Here is an 18,684-nt window from a genome sequence, read left to right on the forward strand (position 1 = left end):
ATATAGGCTAATTTAGCTCGTATCTTAGGAAACGCGCGTTTGATTTCCTTTAAGTGTTTTGATGGTGCCTCTAGTGTTACTGCCACTAGTGTAAGTACTCTAGTGCCAGCAGTGTATATGGGAAAGTGCCACCAGCGCAAGTACTGATGTCATTAGTGTAGGAAACATGACTGTGACGGGCTACAGACTCTACAAGTTCTGCTCTCGCTGGTTTTTATGCTGCTGGTTTGCCATAGCTAGAACTATTATAGATAAGGCAATTGCACTCTCTTTGAGGCGTAAGTGCCGCACTATTTTGCCCATGGTCTCAAGTCCAAAATTCTTCATCAAAGAATTTTATTTTTCCTCAGGAATGAAATCTCAAAACAAAATAGAAACTCTTTCCTATACCTCTCCTTCTCCTTTCCTATAGATTTTTAAAGAAACTAAATTTTAGCTGGGGGGCGCAAGCTGGGGTCGGGGGCAACCCGAAAATATCAAAAACAAGAAGAACAATAGGGAATTCTTTTCGTTAGACAGTAGAATTTTCTAATTTGAATGAATGTTTCGGCCCTATGTCCAAGGGCCGCCCTCAGTAAAACATAAATATATAAAAGACACTCTTTGCCTATGGTTTTAAATCTTTCATTTTTTATATATTGATGTTTTGCTGAGGACGGCCCTTGGACATGGGGCTAACACTACTCCTACTGCTACTACCACACTACTCTATTAACAACATTAAGGGCAAATTTGAACTAAACCAGAAGATGTTATGTGCATGTACATTGTTAAAACAGTGTGTCTCAAGAATTGACTTGGGTACTAATTTGGGACTTTCAGAAAATGCTAAAAGGGGAAGATCATCTGACCAAAAGGCAATATATGCACGCTACTACTAATACTACTATCACTGCTACATTTAATAGTACCATTGCAATTACTATTTCTATTGCATCTACTTGTAAAGACAGTACTTTAATATTACAGCTGCTACTAGTGCTACCACTATTACTATTAATACTACTACTAGTAATACCAATACTGCTAGTGTGATTACTATTTCAACTATGCCTAAGGATATGAAGGTAAAATTTTCAAGGAATTTTTTTTCAGAGGGAAGGGGGAGGTAAACCTGTTACCAACACACCATCTGTATGCAGGTTTTCAAAAGGGCGAAATAGAAATACCTTAGAAACAGTTTGGTGACTGAAGTTGAAACTAACAGGGTTAGTTTTGAGGGATGTTGAACTAAACAAAAAAAAATATTTGTATCACAACGCTGCAGCTTCTATTCATACTACTATTACTGCTACTGTTATTTCTACTTCTTCTACTCCTACTGCCACTAAAACTAAAGCTACTAGTATTAATTTTACTGCTACTATTACTACTGCTGCTACTAAAACTGAGGGTATTAAGGCGAAAAATTTGGAAAGTATTTAAACTCTTTGGAACTAAACCAAACCAGATTATGCTCACAGAGGTTGTCAAGAGGACGCATCAGAAATGCTTCTGGAACGATTGATAGTATTAAGTTTAAGCTTTCGTTGTGTGTTGAAGGGGACTTTGAAGGAGCCAAAGATGCTAAGTGCATACCGCTACTAATGCTGCTACAACTGCTACTACTACGCAAGCTAAGAGTATTAAAATGCTGCTATCGGGGTTGCTACTATTGCTACTTCTGGTCTTCCAATTTAAACAGATCAATAGAGTGTAAAGTGTATCCATGTTATCAAAGAGCAAAGACAGATTTTTTGGGGAATTATATTATGTTTTTATTTCAGGTGAACTTGAGCAAATATAAAGTTAAATTAAACCATTCTATGTGTCCAGATTAAATATTGGTGAAAAAGTTTCTTCAACATACAAATAGCAAGCCAAACTATGGATCCTTATAGAAAAAAGAAAGTCAAATAATCTTCCAAGCACAAAACTACCACAAATCACCGTTAATAAATAAATGAAACCCAAAACGAACGGAAATTACGATAAATAAGCAGGAAAAACTAAAACCAATAAAAATTACTTGATTAAGGCTGACAACCCCGCGCCTTCTTAAGACCCGAACATAATTTGTGCTTTACTGAAATCAAAATATATTTTAAAGTTTTCCTTTTTTCGACTTTATTAAATAGATTTTTTATAAGCCTTAAGGAATAATATCAGTTATCACACATTCAGCGTTTTTCTCACAGTTACTTCGTTATGCAAGGATTTGTAGTAATTATATTGATTTTAAAAATAGATGTAAAATCTTAAGCCAAAAATTGATATCAAGAGGTTTTTCTGCAAATAAATTAACTTGGCATTTTAAAAAATTTAGTTTTCATTATAACGAACTTTTAAATAAATATCAAAGGAATTATCTAGAAATACTTAAAGAAATTTTTAACTAATTTCGGAGGTTCGAGAAATGTTGTCACAGCGCCATTTATTTTGAATTGTGTTTCGAATTGAGCGGATTTTCTAAAAAATTAGCCACATGGTAAAGATGAATTCTATAATTGTTTAGTTCATTCAGGTTTTTTGCAATGTGTTAATATTTGTGATTTGGTAAAATTTATAATATTTAGTTTACCTATTGTTGCTAAAGGGAGGGATATATTAACAGGATAAGCTTGTTTTGGTTTTACTTGGTTGTTTTACATTTGCTGGTTTTTTTTTTCATAGGCATGTATTTTGGGGGTGATACCTGACGCGGGGATGCCATGGATGTTCTGTGGTAGCCACAACACTGTGCTGGGTAGAGAATTTAGAGTGGCGAAACCCTATATAGGCCAGTGTATTCTCCTGATGAGCCCTTAGGTTGGGTGTTGCCTCTGAATTATTTGTCTATATTATTTTTTTCTATTGTTTGGTAAATGACGACTTATACTTATTGACGACATGACTGCCTGTCCATGGATTATTCTTTATGGTTGATTGTGTGTGGCTATGCTGTTTGACCTATGTGATTGTATGGATGAGTAGGGTTAAGGCCTCATTCAAGTGCTGGTCTATATTAATCACTAATTTAGGAAAACAGTCTTCCTTTTCTCCTTCTGTCTCTTTTTTTTTTTTTTTTTTTTTTTTTTTTTTTTTTTTTTTTTTTTTTTTTTTTTTTTTTTTTTTTGTGTTTGTGCTGTAGCATTGGTGATTTCTCTTTTCATGATATGTATATGCTACTGACAATTCAGGGTCATTTGTTTGTTTTTAGATCACATCTTAAGAATTCATGCTATTCTTCATCTGCATTATATAAAATAGCGTGAGCTAATGAGGTAATCGATAATCTTATGTCAGACAACTTTCTAATGTTAATTAGAGAGTTGAAAAAGTACGTAAGCATTACCATGGTAGCCTCTTTTGAAGTCGGCAAATTTTTGCTAGTATTTTAATTGCTTTTAAACCCTCACAAAATTCCGATGTCTCCCATTGAATCAAGTACCCATACCATTTGATTTCCTTCGTGGATGAACCCCTTTTTTCTATCTAATTTTGACCAGCAGGAGCTGAAAGGAGAAGTTAGGAATATTTGTTATTTGGTTGTTTTAAATTCAAGTGGAAGAAGATAAAGATTGATAAAGAGAGAGAGAGAGAGAAAAAATCAAAAGAAAAGCCAAGAAGTTAAAAATGTGTGGATGGTTCTGAAAATTTGTAATCAATGGATATCAACAAGGAGTGGAATGTCTGGATGCAAGTAAAGTCCTTTAAATAATGAACATTGAGGACAGCCGGGAAAGTGATGCCCGACTCCATGCTTGTCGTCCATTCTAGACAGAGAATTAAATTATGAATATTCCAAACCTAAGAAGATTTTTAATTTGGGTTCAACCTATTTTATCAGGCAACCTACAGGAAATAGATTAAATGTCGTTACAGAAAGATCTATGAAGCTCGTATATGGACAATCATGTGTTTGGCAGGGATTCCAAAAAGGAGAGATGGACAATTCTCTCCCCTGAATTTCGTAGATACCTATATTTTGCTATTTTTGTTGAAAAAATTTATCAAAATTATATAGTGACCCCAATACGTTTTGAAAGCTACTTTTTTTGAATCTTCATTAAAAAATAGTCATTGCTTTTTCAGTTAAAATAACTTGGTGTGTCGAAACCTACCTTCTATTTGTGTTTTATGAAAAAATTAACTCCCTGCCAAATAACCTTGAAAATCAGTCATCCGTTTTCGTTGATGTTTCATAATTAAAAATATAAATTCACTCTTCTCCCAAAGAGTCAATATCGGACTTAATCGGTAGAAACTCTTATAAATCAAAATGAACTAAATATATGGCAACTATGACTTCGCAGCTTCACAGGAACACACCTTCTCGATAAAAATGGAGTCAAATTATTAAATTTCAGAATCACCACTTGCATTTTTTGAAAGAATATCTTCATATTCTTCGGCCAAAAATTTTAATCGCAACAGCACACAAAGTAAGATTTCCTTTTAATTTTCGCTTTTTGAACCGTGGGTTAGTTTTGTTGCACCAAAGGAATTTGTTATTTCACTTATTATAAAGATGATGAAATTGGAAGTCGGTTTGAATGAAAATGATTACAAACTTCAAGGGTTGCAGTGTACGTTTATAGAATAGGTATTTTAAAATTATCCCCTTGAAAATTTTTTCCCTCAGCAAACAAATTCAAGTTTCTTCCTTAAGATCTCTTGAAATAAAATTCGTCTTCCTTCTTTTGAGGCTTAAGACAATTTAGCCATTTGTTCTTAAGAATGAGTCAAAATCCATATTCGAATAGCATCTACTGCCATCTACGAAGACATTCGAAAATCGAAAAAGAAAAGATTTACATCTAAAAATTTTCTGGAGTAGAAGGTTATAAATTATTTGCCTTAATATTAGTACATACAGTACAGTAATATTAGTACAAACATACATATGTTTTCTTTTATTTCAATTCAAAGCAGCTCACTACGTAGAATAGAGGCTCTCCACAAGGAGACATGCTAAAAAAATAGAAGTATTTTTTAGATTGCTATTTTTATGTAGACTAGCCTACTTTTTCAATAGTTAAAGTCATGATTGTGACCCATTATCCCTTTCTCGCCTGAAGTAATTGTTTAGTTTTGTCACAAGCTGTCTAAACTGGAATAGTACTTGGAAATGCTAATTGTAGAAGTGCATCCAATTCTGGTTGAACCTCCTCCTCCATGGGGCAAACTAAAAATGCATAAAGTGGACAGGGGTTTGAAGCCAAGGGAAAAGTTAGGGTTTTACAATATGAATGAAATTATATCTTAAATACTAATTCTACTTATCACTGGTAGGCTAATTTGTGTAGGAGTATAATAGGAAGTCAAAAGATAATTAAGAAACTTCTGATTGGTTGAATTGTTAGTTGATGTTTATGATCTATTTTTTGCTGATTGGCTAAGCCTTGTTTGTTATCTTTATGATGTTTTATTACTGCAACACCATTTTCACCAGAAATTGAGGGTATTCAAGAGAAGAATCTGTGGTGTTAAAAGTTTGAAGGCAGGATATTTTATTTTTTGTGATTTTTTTTTTTGAAATACTGCATATAGGCCTAGCTAGATTTGTAAAATTATGACAATTAATATAACTGACTTACCAATAAAATGAATATAGCCTACCACTTGATGCCTTTTATGCATTGCTTATATGGCAAGCTTATATGGCAAATTCAAACTTAAGTACTTTTTGAGCTCCTAAAAATGACAAATTTTCAATTAAAGTATGATTTATTGCTTGTTTTTGACAAAATAATACTATGTTTTCTTAGCATCATCATTTCTTGGTTGTTTCAAAAAAAAAAAATGCTACATTTTTTCAGTGCTAAAATGATTTATAACAAGGTTAGGTTAGGTTAAAAAGTGCTTAAATTTGAATTTGGGATTAGAAGCAATTATTATATTTATAAAGAACATGAAACCTTGTCACAGTATGATGGATGAAAGAGTACCTGTTGGTCATGATCATCAAGAACATGAAAAAGGCATCAAATGATATGTTCTCTTTATTGGTAAGTCAATTATACAAACTGTCAAATTTACTGCTAGATTTTGATGATTACATATTGTTTCTATGTCATTATTTATTCATATTTTCCACCCTCAACATTTCCCTTGGCTTCAAAACCCTGTCCACTTAACACATTTTTAGTCTTGTTGGAGAGGGATTTTAGAAAGCTAAAAAATGGATGTGCTTCTCTAATAATGACAAAGAAACAATATGCAATCATCAGGCTCCTTGGGCCAATGTTGTTCAGCATATATATTAACGACTGTACAACTTATCTATGCAACCTTTTAACATTATATGCTGATGACTGTAAGCTCATTGGGCCTGCTGAAACTGAAGAAGAAAGAGCCTGCATTCTGCTGGACCTTGACAGGCTATCCTCTTGGTCATCAACTTGGGCCCTACAATTCAATGCAACAAAATGCAAGGTACTGCACTTAGGGCACAATAATCCCCACCATCCCTACCATATAGGGTGTGATCAGTTGGAAGCAGTTGCCAAGGAAAGAGACTTAGGCGTCATTGTGGACAAAGATTTAAAATTCCACAGCCACACTCAGGCTCAGGTTGCAAAAGCTAATCAAGCTCTCAGAATCATTAAGTGTTCTTTTGTAACCAAAAAGTCATGTGTGGTTATAAAACTTTATAAATCCCTTGTCTGTCCCCACCTTGAGCTTGGCTTGACTTTGGCCTTTCCCAAAAATAAAATGGACACAAGAGCCCTTGAAAGTGTCCAAAGGGAGCAACCAAACTGGTCTGTGGCTTAAATAATGTCCCTTACCAGGATCGCCTAGGATCTCTGAAACTTCCAACCCTCACCTATCAAAGATATAGAGGAGATGTGATCATGGCACGCAAAATTTTCAAATCCAGTCACCTGAACCAGATCTTCACCCCCTCTTTGGCTAACAATTCGAGAGGTCACAGTCTTAAGCTTCACCTGCCTGGATGTCGGAGAAGGGAATGATGTGGTTTCTTTTCCATTCTGGTGGTCCCCCTCTGGAATAGCCTATCCAAGTCTACCATCCAAGCTGAGACACCCCACTCCTTCAAGGTTGGAGTTGACAGGGACTGGGAAAGGGCTGAGTGGAGGCTGGACTGGGAAGCTAAGCCAACATAATTACATCACTCACCACCAGCAAGAACTACAGGAGGATCTACCACCTTATCTCGCTGGCAAATGCGATTTAAGGTAATTTAAGGGTTTAAGGTAATCAGAATCTTGACATATGCAATAATACACATTTTAGACAGCTTGTGACATAACTAAACAATTACCCCCCCCCCTGGTATTGCATGTACCCCTTAGGCAGTGTAAAAAGTTAGCACAATGTTGAAGTAGTGCAATTACATTTCTTCTTTTGGTCTAAGCCTGAAATTGGGGTAATTCCTGATTAACTCACTAGCCTAATGAGGAGTTAAGAAATATACTCATCTTTAGCATCAGAATTTCATCCTAAATCCAAATATAAATGAATCCAAATAGTAATGAATCACTGTTTTACATGAAGAGTTGCACTTAAAAGAGTTGCAAAGCTGGCTACCCAGCAGCACATGGCATGTCAATTCCATAAGAGACTACAGACCAAAGGGTTTATTTGCACTTCTCAACAGAGAAAGAATAGCTTGTGAATGAATAGAGGAACCAAACACCTTTGAAATGTTTATTGTCAATGCATATAGATTCTTTTTCAGTATGCAATAGCAGTCTAAAATTGCCATAAAAGTTGCATGTCTGTTATTCATGTCCAAGCCTTTCTTGAATACAAACTAGTTTTCTTCATTGTTGCACCTTTTGTAGATTTCTTTGAAGATCAACATTTCAAAAAGCTTACCAATAATGGAGCAAATGATATTTTGTCATTATCATTTACAAATCTATTGGTTTTCACCCTTCTTTAAGATACAGGTAAAAAAAAAGCTTCCAAAAGTGCAGTTGGAACATATTACTGAGTAATACAAGCTTGAAATAATAGTCACAAATAATGTGTAAGAAGTAAGGCAGTGAGTAAGGTGTTTGTGTAAATGAACCCTATTTAACTTAACCCTTATGCAACTAAACCCCATTTAACTTAACCTTCATGCAACTGAACCACTGAATATGTTTTTCAGTATTCTAAAAATATGAAGCAATATAATTGGGTAAAACATAAGTTAGAATTGTTACATATTCAACCTTGTTGGAATTGTTTGTTTCTTAAAGTCATGATATAAATGCCTGTTAAGATCATTCATTAAAAAGCTTTGTTTTATTTTTCCTTTTTTATGGCACTTGGTATTAACCAAGTGACATATAGCAATCACAAATTCTGTCAGTCTCCTCCTGCCAGTCTCCTGGTTTTGCTACTTTAGGCACTTCCAGGTAAGCTAGGATGATGAAAATTGGCAGGCGTATCAGGGACCAGATAAAAAATGAAGTGTCTTTAACTTATGAATGGATGATGGGATCTTAATGAAATTTGATGTTAGGAAAAAATAGTGTCTCAGAGCTATCATTTTGAATCCTGACCAGATCTGGTGACATTAGGGGGAGTTGGAGGGGGGAACCCAAAATCTCGGAAAATGCTTAGAGTGGAGGGATCAGGATGAAACTTGGTGGGGAAAATAAGCAGAAGTCCTAGATACATGATTGACATAACCAGAATGGATCCGCTCTATTTGGGGGAGTTAGGGGGGGGGGGTTAATTCTGAAAAATCAGACAAAAAGTGTATTTTTAACTTACAAAGGAGTGATTGTATTTTAATGAAATTTCATATTTAGAAGGGTCTCATAACTCAGATCTTTCATTTTAAATCCTGACCAGGTCCAGCGTCATCAGGGGGGACTGGAAATCTTGGAAAATACTTAAAGCAGAGAGATTAGGATGAAACTTGGTGGGAGGAATTAAAACATATCCAAGATACATGACTGACATAACCAGGCTGAATCCATTCTCTTTGGTGGAGTTGGAGGGGAGGGAGTAATTTGGAAAAATTAGAAAAATGAGGTATTTGTAACTTACAAACAGGTGATCAGATCTTGATAAAAATTGATATTTAGAAAGATCTTGTGCTTTAGAGCTCTTATTTTAAATCCCAACCAGACCCGGTGACATTGGGGGGAGTTGGAGGGGGAAACCAGAATTCTTGGAAAATGTGAAAATTGAGGTATCTTTATCTTATGAATGGTTGATCGGATCTTAATGAAACTTGATATATAGAAGGATCTTATGTCTCAGATGCTCCATTTTCAATTCGAATCGGATCTGGGGACATAGGGGGCTGGAAGGGGGAAACAGAAATCTTGGAAAATACTTAGAGTGGAGAGATTGGGATGAAACTTAATGGGAAGAATTAATGGGAAGAATAAGCACAAGTTATAGATACATGATTGACATAATTGGATTGGATCTATTCACTTTGGAGGAGCTGGTTGGTGTTGATTTGAAAAAATTAAAAAAAAACTGAGGAAGTTTTAACTTAAAAATGGGTGACCAGATCTTAATGAAATTTGATATTTAAAAGGAACTCGTGTCTCAGAGTTCTTATTTCAAATCCCAACCAAATCTGTTGACATTGGAGGGGGAAACAGGAAATCTTGGCAAATGCTTAGAGTATAGAAATGGGGATGAAACTTGGTGGGTAGAATAAGCAAATGTTGTAGATACGTGGTTGACGTAACTGTACTGGATCCACTCTCTTTGGGGGAGTTAGGGGGTGGGATTCAGTGCTTTGGCAAGTTTGGTGCTTCTGGACATGCTAGGATGATGGGAATTGGTAGGCGTGTCTGGGAGCTGCACAAATTGACCTGATAAAGTCATTTTCCCCAATTAGACTATCTGGGGGGGGGGCTGAAGGGAGAGGAAAAAGTAGGAAAAATGAGGTATTTATAACTTACTAGTGGGTGATCAGATCTTAATGGATTTTAATATTTAGAAGGAGACCTCATGACACAGAGCTCTTATTTTAAATCCCAACTGACATTAAGCCTCCAATTTTCCTTTTAAATCAATCTATTGATTCTTAGAATTTTGCTAGAGCTCATACCATATGAGCTCTTGGCTCGTCCAGCCTTGTCACAAATGCCATTTGAGCTCTTAGCTCTTGTTTTTTGTTCCTAGCACCCCAATTTTGGCTTATTCCTAGAAAGGGGTAAGGATCTAACCTCTGGGGTTTTTATGGGAAGTGTGGACTGTATGCTGGATTGATGAATATGACTTTGCATTTTAGAAACCTTCATAAAGCTCTTACCTAGGGCCAAAAAGGATGGCTTTTGCTTGTCCTTGATCCAGAGCCTATAGTGTGTGAAGTGACTTGGAGTTTTATAGCCTATGTGAGAGAGAACTATCTGAAGTTATGCAGTGAAGCTTTCATTTCATCAAACCATGTTTCTGCTTTTGACTGGAAAGCTCTGTTCTTGCAGGCACCAGTTTCAAGTTGAAGATGGACTAAAATCTAAAACTGTTAAATATATGCAGCATTTACCCAGCTGCACAGCCAATATATCTTCTTTGAATGATAAATAGAACAAGAGCTAAGAGCTCATATGGCACTTGTGACGAGGCAAGAAGAGTTAAGAGCCAAGAGATCATATGGTATGAGCTCTAATAAAATTCTATGAATCAATAGATTGATTTAAAAAGGAAAATAAGAGGCTTAATGCCGGTCAGGATTTAAAATAAGAGCTCTGAGTCACGATATCAAGTCAAATTGTGCAGCTCCCTGACACGCCTACCAATTTTCATCGTCCTAGCACGCCCAGAAGCACCAAACTTGCCAAATCACTGAACCCCTCCCCCCAACTCCCCCAAAGAGAGCAAATACAGTACGATTCTGTCAATCGCGTATCAAGGACATTTGTTTATTCTATCAACCAAGCTTCATCCCGATTCCTCCACTCCAAGTGTTTTTCCAAGATTTCCCCCTCAAACTCCCCCCAATGTCGAAAGATCTGGTTGGGATTTGGAATAAGAGCTCTGAGACATGAATTCCTTCTAAAAATCAAATTTCATTAAGATCCGATCATCTATTTGTAAGATAAAAATACACCAATTTTCACGTTTTCCAAGAATTCCGGCTTCCCCCTCCAACTCCCCCCAACGTCACAGGATCTGGTTGGAATTTAAAATTAGAACTTTAAAGCACAAGATCCTTCTAAATATCAAATTTCATTAAGATCTGGTTACCCTTTTGTAATTTACAAATACCTCAATTTTCAAAATTACCCCCCCCCCCCAATTCCACCAAAGAGAGTGGATCCGGTCCAGTTATATCAGTCACATATCTTAGACAGGTTCCTATTCTTCCCATCCAGTTTCATCCTGATCTCACTGCTTTAAGTATTTTCTAAGATTTCTGGTCCCCCCCCCCCCAACTGCCCCCCCCCCCCAATTACGCTTGATCCAGTTAAGATTTAAAATAAGAGATCATTCTAAATATTAAGTTTCGTGAAGATCCGATCACTCCTTCATAAGTTAAAAATACATCATTTTTTCTTATTTTTCAGAATTAGCCCCCCCCCCCCTTCCAATAAAGTGGATCCGTTCCAATTATGTAAATCACAAATGTCAAACTTCTGCTTATTTTTCCCACCAAGTTTCCATCCCGATCCCTCCCATCTAAGCGTTTTCCATGATTTTAGGTTCCCCCACCCCAAACTTCCCCCAATGTCACCTGATCTGGTCAGGATTTAAAATAAGAGTTTTGAGATACGATATCCTTCTAAACATCAAATTTCATTGAGATTCAATCACCCGCTTGTAAGTTAAAAATACCTCATTTTTTTCTAATTTTTCAGAATTACCCCCCTCCCCCAACTACCCCAAAGAGAGCGGATCCGTTCTGATTATGTCAATCATGTATCTGGGACTTGTGCTTATTTTTCCCATCAAGTTTCATTCCAATCCCTCCACTCTAAGTGTTTTCCAAGATTTTAGGTTTCCCCCCTCCAACTCCCCCCAATGTCATCAGATCCGGTCGGGATTTAAAATAAGAGCTCTGAGACACAATATCATTCCAAACATCAAATTTCATTAAGATCCCATCTCCTGCTCATAAGTTAAAAATACTTCATTTTTTCTATTTTTCCTGATACTCTTGCGAAATTTCAACATCCTTGCTTACCTGGAAGTGCCTAAAGTAGCAAAACCGGGACCAACAGAATTTGCGATTGCTATATGTCACTTGGTTGATACCAAGTGCCATAAAAAACTACAGAAATTAAAAAATAGGGACCAAAAGTGCTGCTAATCTATTGTTTCTACACATTTCTGTTTGTGATTTCAGCTGAGTTTATCATTTGTTTTTTTCCACTTCGGATTGCAGTAGAGAAATGTATCAGATGTACCTCTTAAACTTTATGGGTTCTCTCATTGCTAAATAAATTTGACTTCATCCTTTGCTCCTTTCTAAGTGGTGATGTTAGAAACTTCCTATTGCAAAAAGTCAACTCCAGAACTAAGACAGATAGATTTTTTTGAAGGCAGTTGATAGCTCTTGATGAGCTGATCAAAGTATGTTTCATCCATTTTTTGGTAGAAAAATTTCTTCATGAGATATACCAGTTTGAAAGTTTAAAGGGGTGGACAACTTCAGTAGTAAGGTACACACTGAAACCAAAAATAGGTCAATACCAATTGTGAGACATATAGGAGAGTTTTAAGCAACAGTCGGCTGTTAGTTAATAATCATCTTCTGCAATGAGGGGTTTGCAACTTTTGCTAGTTGGTGTACCTATTATTTGTCTCTGGTGTGTTTGATGATAAGAACAATTTGGTTCCAGTGGTAAGACATGTAAGAGACTTGTAAGTAATATTTGGCTGTTAGACTACAATCATCTTTAGTGATGAGGGGCTTGTAACTTTTACTAGATGCAATGAGGGGTTTGCAACTTGCGAGTTGGTGTATCTAGTATTTATTTTAAGGTCATTAAACAAAAACCAGGAAATTTTTGCTCAAAGTCTATGCTTATTTCCAGCTATATTAGAATGGAGAAGGGAAGGGGGAGCTTGGTATATTTGTAAACAGTGGTGGTTGATACTTTGGTAACAATCATTAAATAGGAAATTAAATTATAAATTTTTTTATCTGATTTCTGTCTTATACCATAAATTAATCAAAAATCCTACTATAATTTAAGATCCAATTTAAATCATTAGAATTGTGTTTTCAAAACTAGAGTCAAAGGAATGGTTAACAGTCTTTTTTGTGGTCTCTTCTGAATTACACACTTATAAAAAAAAAGAATTACCATTTCATTTCGTATTGAAAAATAAGAAAGTTTCCAAATTGTTGCATCTTGTTGCCCTCTCCTGTGCCTATTCTATTTGCAAAACTTTGCTGGCTTGATTGGCTTTTATTACCTTTGTAATTATTTCTCATCAATAGTTAATTCAAAATAAGAAACAATGCTGATATAAAAGAACATGAAATCAGCAAGAATGTATTGTACAGTCTATGGCTATCTGGTTCAATGAGGAGAGGGGGCTGTCTGCAATCATCAGATTTTTAATTTTGTTTTGTTTGGAAACAAACACCATTTTGTTTGGAAATTATTAATAGGGTGTCAAATGATACTACTGTTTTGTTGTGTCATGGGGCTTTTGTCCACATCCAAATGTGTAATAATGTTTAGAAGAGGTCCTGTGAAAAATTGTTGCCTAGTAAGGGTGACTCAAACCAAAGCTATGAAAACACATTTCTTTCCCCTTCTATTTTCATACTTATCTTCTATGCAGTTTTCTAAGCCTTAAAAATAGAGGTCAGATTGTGAGAAGATACTCCTAGGCTCTGAATTTTTTTCTTCTAAAAGTTCTGCTCTCCTAATTGAATTATGTTCTTCAAAGGTAATGAGAAGTCCATCACCTAAAATTGTACTGAAACCTTATTCATAAAATGTGTGCAGTTTTAGTTGCCTAGGGTATTTGGTGCTATGAATAGGTGCTACTATTCTCTTGTATCATAGAAATTGGTGCAGAATTTCTTTTCTGAACTAGACATTATAAGTACAAAATAGTAATACTTTCAAATCCCCCAAATCGACCATTTTTCCAAATATGATAGACACTATCATGACAGTTTGCATCATAGGTCCTCTCCTTCTATCCCCCATCACTAATGCATTAGTTGATTGTGTAATTTAAATTCCCGGCCAACTTTTTGGTATAGCCTAGTGCTATATCCAGGCATTAGAGGGGAGGGCCTGAAATTTAATTCTCACAACAGCACCTATTATGCTTAGAAGGTTGAGTTTGGGACCAAATAGTATATCTCATTTCTCCAGGAAATGAATCTGGAACCAAGATTACCTAGAAATCATTGCAGAAAAAGAAAATATTATTTGTTTCTTTGTTCAATAGCATTTTCAAATATAAAAATAGTTATGATTGCAACTGTGTGTGAGGCCCCCTTCCTGCTGGTTCATGGATATAGTCCTAGTTTATGCACAAAAGTTTGCCTCTTTCCTTGGTTTGTATTTTTTTTATTCCTCATCTAAAGTGTATCTGTATTAATTCCAAAATTTTCCACAAACATTACTATATGGCCTAGGACTATATCCAGGCATTATGGGGATGGGGCTGGAGTGCAGTTATGGTGAATGGCTGGTATACAACTGAACTGGAAATAACTCTGAAGATAATGAAAAATAGGAATTTTATGTGTTTAATGAAGTAATAATGTGGCCTTTATAGCTTATATTGAAAGAAGGCTAAACCATAAACCAAACTGTTATCCATCTGTTTATTATAAATAAATGGAATAATTTTGACTAGGAATTATTGCTAAAATTGATGGGCCCAGTTGGTTAACCATTCTCCCCCCCCCCCGCCGTGGGAAAATACCCTTATGTCTGGACCTTTGACTTATAAAAAAGACTAGAACTCTCAATTTTTGATGTAATTAGCACCCTTAGAAGTTCTGAAACCATGATGTGGAGTTAGGGAAAAGGAAGGGACAGTTCCCCTCCTGTACAGAACAAATTCCGTTCGTTTGGAATTTAATGTTACTCTTTACTTTCATTGTAACAGTGGAGACCAGAAATATTCCCATATGTAAAGAGGGATTGAAGATCAACTTCACATTTTGATGTGTCTTTTTGTGTTTTTTTTGTACCCTCCCTCATCCCTAAAAAAAGCAAAAGTCTCTCAAAGGTCGTTTACATAGAATAAATAGCCCTATTGAAAGTACTAAAAAACCTGTAGTGTAAATAGTGAGATATTGACGAGGGGCGAAACTCCCTAATATACGTAATAATTTCCATTCGTTTTAAGTTTTAATGTTGCTCCTTACTTTCAGCTGAAAAAAATTGTTTTCTTATTTAATATCTGATCGTATTTTTAAATGATGCTGGGAAATCCAGCACCCCCTTCATAGAAAAATTCCCTTCCCCCGTGAAAAATTCCTCCATGGAAAGATCCTCCCACGTAACCCCTGCTTTCGACCCCCCTTCCAGAAAAAAATCCCTCACGAAAAAGTTCATAACTTGCAGCTATTCTCCCAGGGACTCTGGGGGATTAAGTCATCCTCAAAGACATAGTTATTCATTTTTTTGACTAGAACTTTGATCCAGTGACTTTGGGAAAAAACGAGCATGGAAGGGAGCCTAGATACTCTCCAATTTTTTTGGTCTCTTAAAAAGGGCACTAGAACATCTGTGATCTGGTCTAACATTTTCCACATAAATTCCACATTTTTGCAGATAGGAGCTTGAAACATCAACAGTAAGGTTCCCCAATATGCTGAATCTGATGATGTGATTTTTATTAAGACTCTATGACTTTTGGGGGGTGTTTCCCCCTCTGCTGAAAATATTGCAAATTTTCTCAGGCTTGTAACTTTTGATGGGTAAGACTAAACTTGTCGAAACTTAGATATTTGAAATGAGGATAAAAATCTGATTTTTTTTTTTTTTATGTTTCTATTGGTATCTGATGGCGTGATTTTCATTAAGACTCTGTGACTTTTAGGGGTGTTTCCCTCTTAGTTGAAAATAATGGAAATTTGTATCTATTGGTATCAAAATTCAATTTTTTAGAGTTTTTTACTATTGAGCCATGTTGCTCCTTAATTACAGTTTGCTACCACAAACTGTTTGAAAACAATCATAAAATGACATCGTGGAAGTTTAAGTCCCTTTTTAAGTTTTGTAATTTATGTTTACAGATAGTATCTGTTAATGGGAAACATACAGAATTTTTTTATGAAGGAGTTTTCTTTTGAGGGGGGGGGTTTAAGAGAGAGGGGAGAAAATTTTTGGGAAGAATTGCTCTGACACTTTCTTCAAAATTCTTTTTATTTGTCTTTTTTTCATCTGGATGCACAGTTTTATATACTGAGAGAACTTTATGGTGGAATTTTCCAGGGGAGATTTTCAACAGGGATCAAATTTTCTGGCAAGTTTTTTCCATGGAAAAGTGTGGTTAATGTCCACAAAGATGCTGCAAGGTGGCACATCCCTTCTTATTGCACAAACATGTTTCTGGCATTTATTTAAATTTATCAAACATGACCTGGATCAACTTGGCTACTACTAGAACATTACTACTCCCCTTCCTACCTCAGCATCAACAATTAAGGCATAGACTTAATGTATACACGGGAAGTGAGAAGAATTATACCAACAAGTCCCAAAAACTCATTTAGTTTTCGTCTTAAGGGTCAGTGAGGCTTGGAAAATTGGGCCATTGAAACATACTCCTTTGGTATCTCCTCGCCTGTCATCCCTCCTTAATAAGAGATAAGTGCGTTATGAAGCAAATTACTTCAGTTAAATAAGGGATGAAAATAAATACTAGAAACCTTTTTGTGCAACAAGAAGGAAAGTGTCACCTTGCAGCACCCTTGGGGACATTACCCACATTTTTCATCAGAAAAATCTTGCCAGACAATTTGATCCTTGCTGAAAGGAAATTCTTCCCAAAAATTTTCCTAGACAATCCCTCTCCCCTGAAGAAAAATCCCCCACGAAAAATGTCCATATGTTTTGAAATAGCAAATGCTATCTGTATTTGCTGTGTAAGCAATGACAAATTACAAAACGTACAAAGACACTAAAACTTCTGCAATGGGGTTCTCTGGTTGTTTTGTAGTTAGAGAGAATGAGATACCTCAGTAGGTGCATTTTAATGCCAAAACATCCCAACTGTCATTGAAACTTCCAATAAATACATAATTATTTCTAAGGGAGAGATGAGAGGAGAGGATGGAGAGGGGTTACAAAAATACGCATCAAAAATATAAAATGGATATTTACTCCCTTGTGATTTCTGGGAATATTTCCGATCTACGTTGCTATTATGAAAGTAAAGAGCAGGATTAAAGCCCAAAATGAGCATATTTTATTTCATATAGGAGGGAGACTGCCTCTTCCTCATTCACATCTCCATCTCGTAATTGCAGAAACTTCAGAGGATGCTCATTAGACCAGAAATTGAGAGTTCTAGTCCTTGTTTTGTAAATCAAAAGTGATTGGAGACTAATCGGCCGCAGGAGGGGGGTGGGTAAACCCTGGCTTCGAAAATTGATCTTGATGTTGTGTTTGAAATTTAATCTGCACATATTGTGGTTAAGCCAGGGTAGTTGATTTTAAGCTGGTGGTAGAACCACTGATGACATATTTCTACCTTCTTGTCCTCATCTATGTTTTAAAGAACTTATAAAGACAAGTATGCTACAGCTTAAGGTAAGCTAAAAGAAAAGTAAAGCGTTGCCAATTGTTAGATGGTGCTGGTCATTTTTATTTTTAGCAGTAGTGCTAGTATCCACTAATAAGTTTCCTATAATCTTTGGTTTAGAACAGTTGCTAGCCTAAATGATTTGGCAAGTGTTACTAGATTAAAAAATGGTTTAATTTACTGAAAATTAATTGAAATTATCCCATTACAGCTTTATTTCAATCAATCACGTGTAGCAAGCCTAAATTACATTAAGTTGCATATGTTCCATCAATCTTTTTTTAACTTGCAAAGACCTTTTCACTCTAGTATTTACTCTTTGATGCTTAATTTCCATTCTTTCATAAATTTCCGCAAGTTTTTCTTGGGGGCTACCCGTTCTTTGTCCTTAGCTGCTCAATGGCTTTTCAGCTACCCTTTTTAGACTCTGTAACTCAATGCTATGTCTAGGGGTATTTTGGAGGTTGTTAGGAAACTATTGGAAAATTTTGGGAATACCAAAAGATTAGATATTTGGATATGAAATTTTATTTTATGTTGTGATCAGAGTAAAAGAAGTTGTTAGGAATCTATGACAGTGTTTTGGTGAGGATAGATCAGGTAATTAAGCCCCAATAGTTTTTGCTAAAGGTTCCATTAGTGCATTTGCTCATTTTTGTTGTAGTTGTTTTTTTTCTTTTTCTTTTTATTAGCAGTACTTACGTATATATATATATATATATATATATATATATATATATATATGTTATGTTTCATTCCAGATTATGTCAGTAGCAATCATGAGTGAGAGAGAACCAAAGCTTGCAACTGCTCCATTTGATCCTAGATTTCCAAACACTAACCAGACAAGGTAAAGAAAATTTAATATAATGTCGTTATCATCTATGTAGTGCTCAATACTGGAAATTACCCACCCCCTGGAATATTTTAGAAGACAGGACAAAAAAACTTTCAATATTTAGGGGTGAAAATGTGGTATATATGAAAAATTAGATTCTTCATCCATGAAAAAATTCTCTAATCCCCTCCAAATAGTAAAACTTTAAACACGGTAATCTACTTTTG

The 18,684-nt window shown here is 35.6% G+C and overlaps 2 protein-coding genes across 5 annotated transcripts in view; one reads left to right on the forward strand and one right to left on the reverse strand.

Moving 5' to 3' along the window:
* LOC136042153 (mitochondrial inner membrane protease ATP23 homolog) overlaps positions 1-18,469 on the forward strand; it is a 66,084-nt gene extending 47,615 nt beyond the window's left edge. For all 4 annotated transcript variants that reach the window (XM_065727071.1, XM_065727069.1, XM_065727070.1 and 1 more), the window contains one exon: positions 18,381-18,469. The gene's annotated coding sequence lies outside the window, so the exon portion shown is untranslated. The remainder of the gene's footprint in view (positions 1-18,380) is intronic.
* Positions 1-18,684, reverse strand: part of LOC136042152 (kelch-like protein 28) — an 80,003-nt gene that overhangs the window by 17,902 nt on the left and 43,417 nt on the right. The gene's annotated exons all lie outside the window — the stretch shown is intronic.

Source organism: Artemia franciscana, unplaced genomic scaffold (assembly GCF_032884065.1).
Source record: "Artemia franciscana unplaced genomic scaffold, ASM3288406v1 PGA_scaffold_73, whole genome shotgun sequence".
Taxonomy (NCBI): Eukaryota; Metazoa; Arthropoda; class Branchiopoda; order Anostraca; family Artemiidae; genus Artemia; species Artemia franciscana.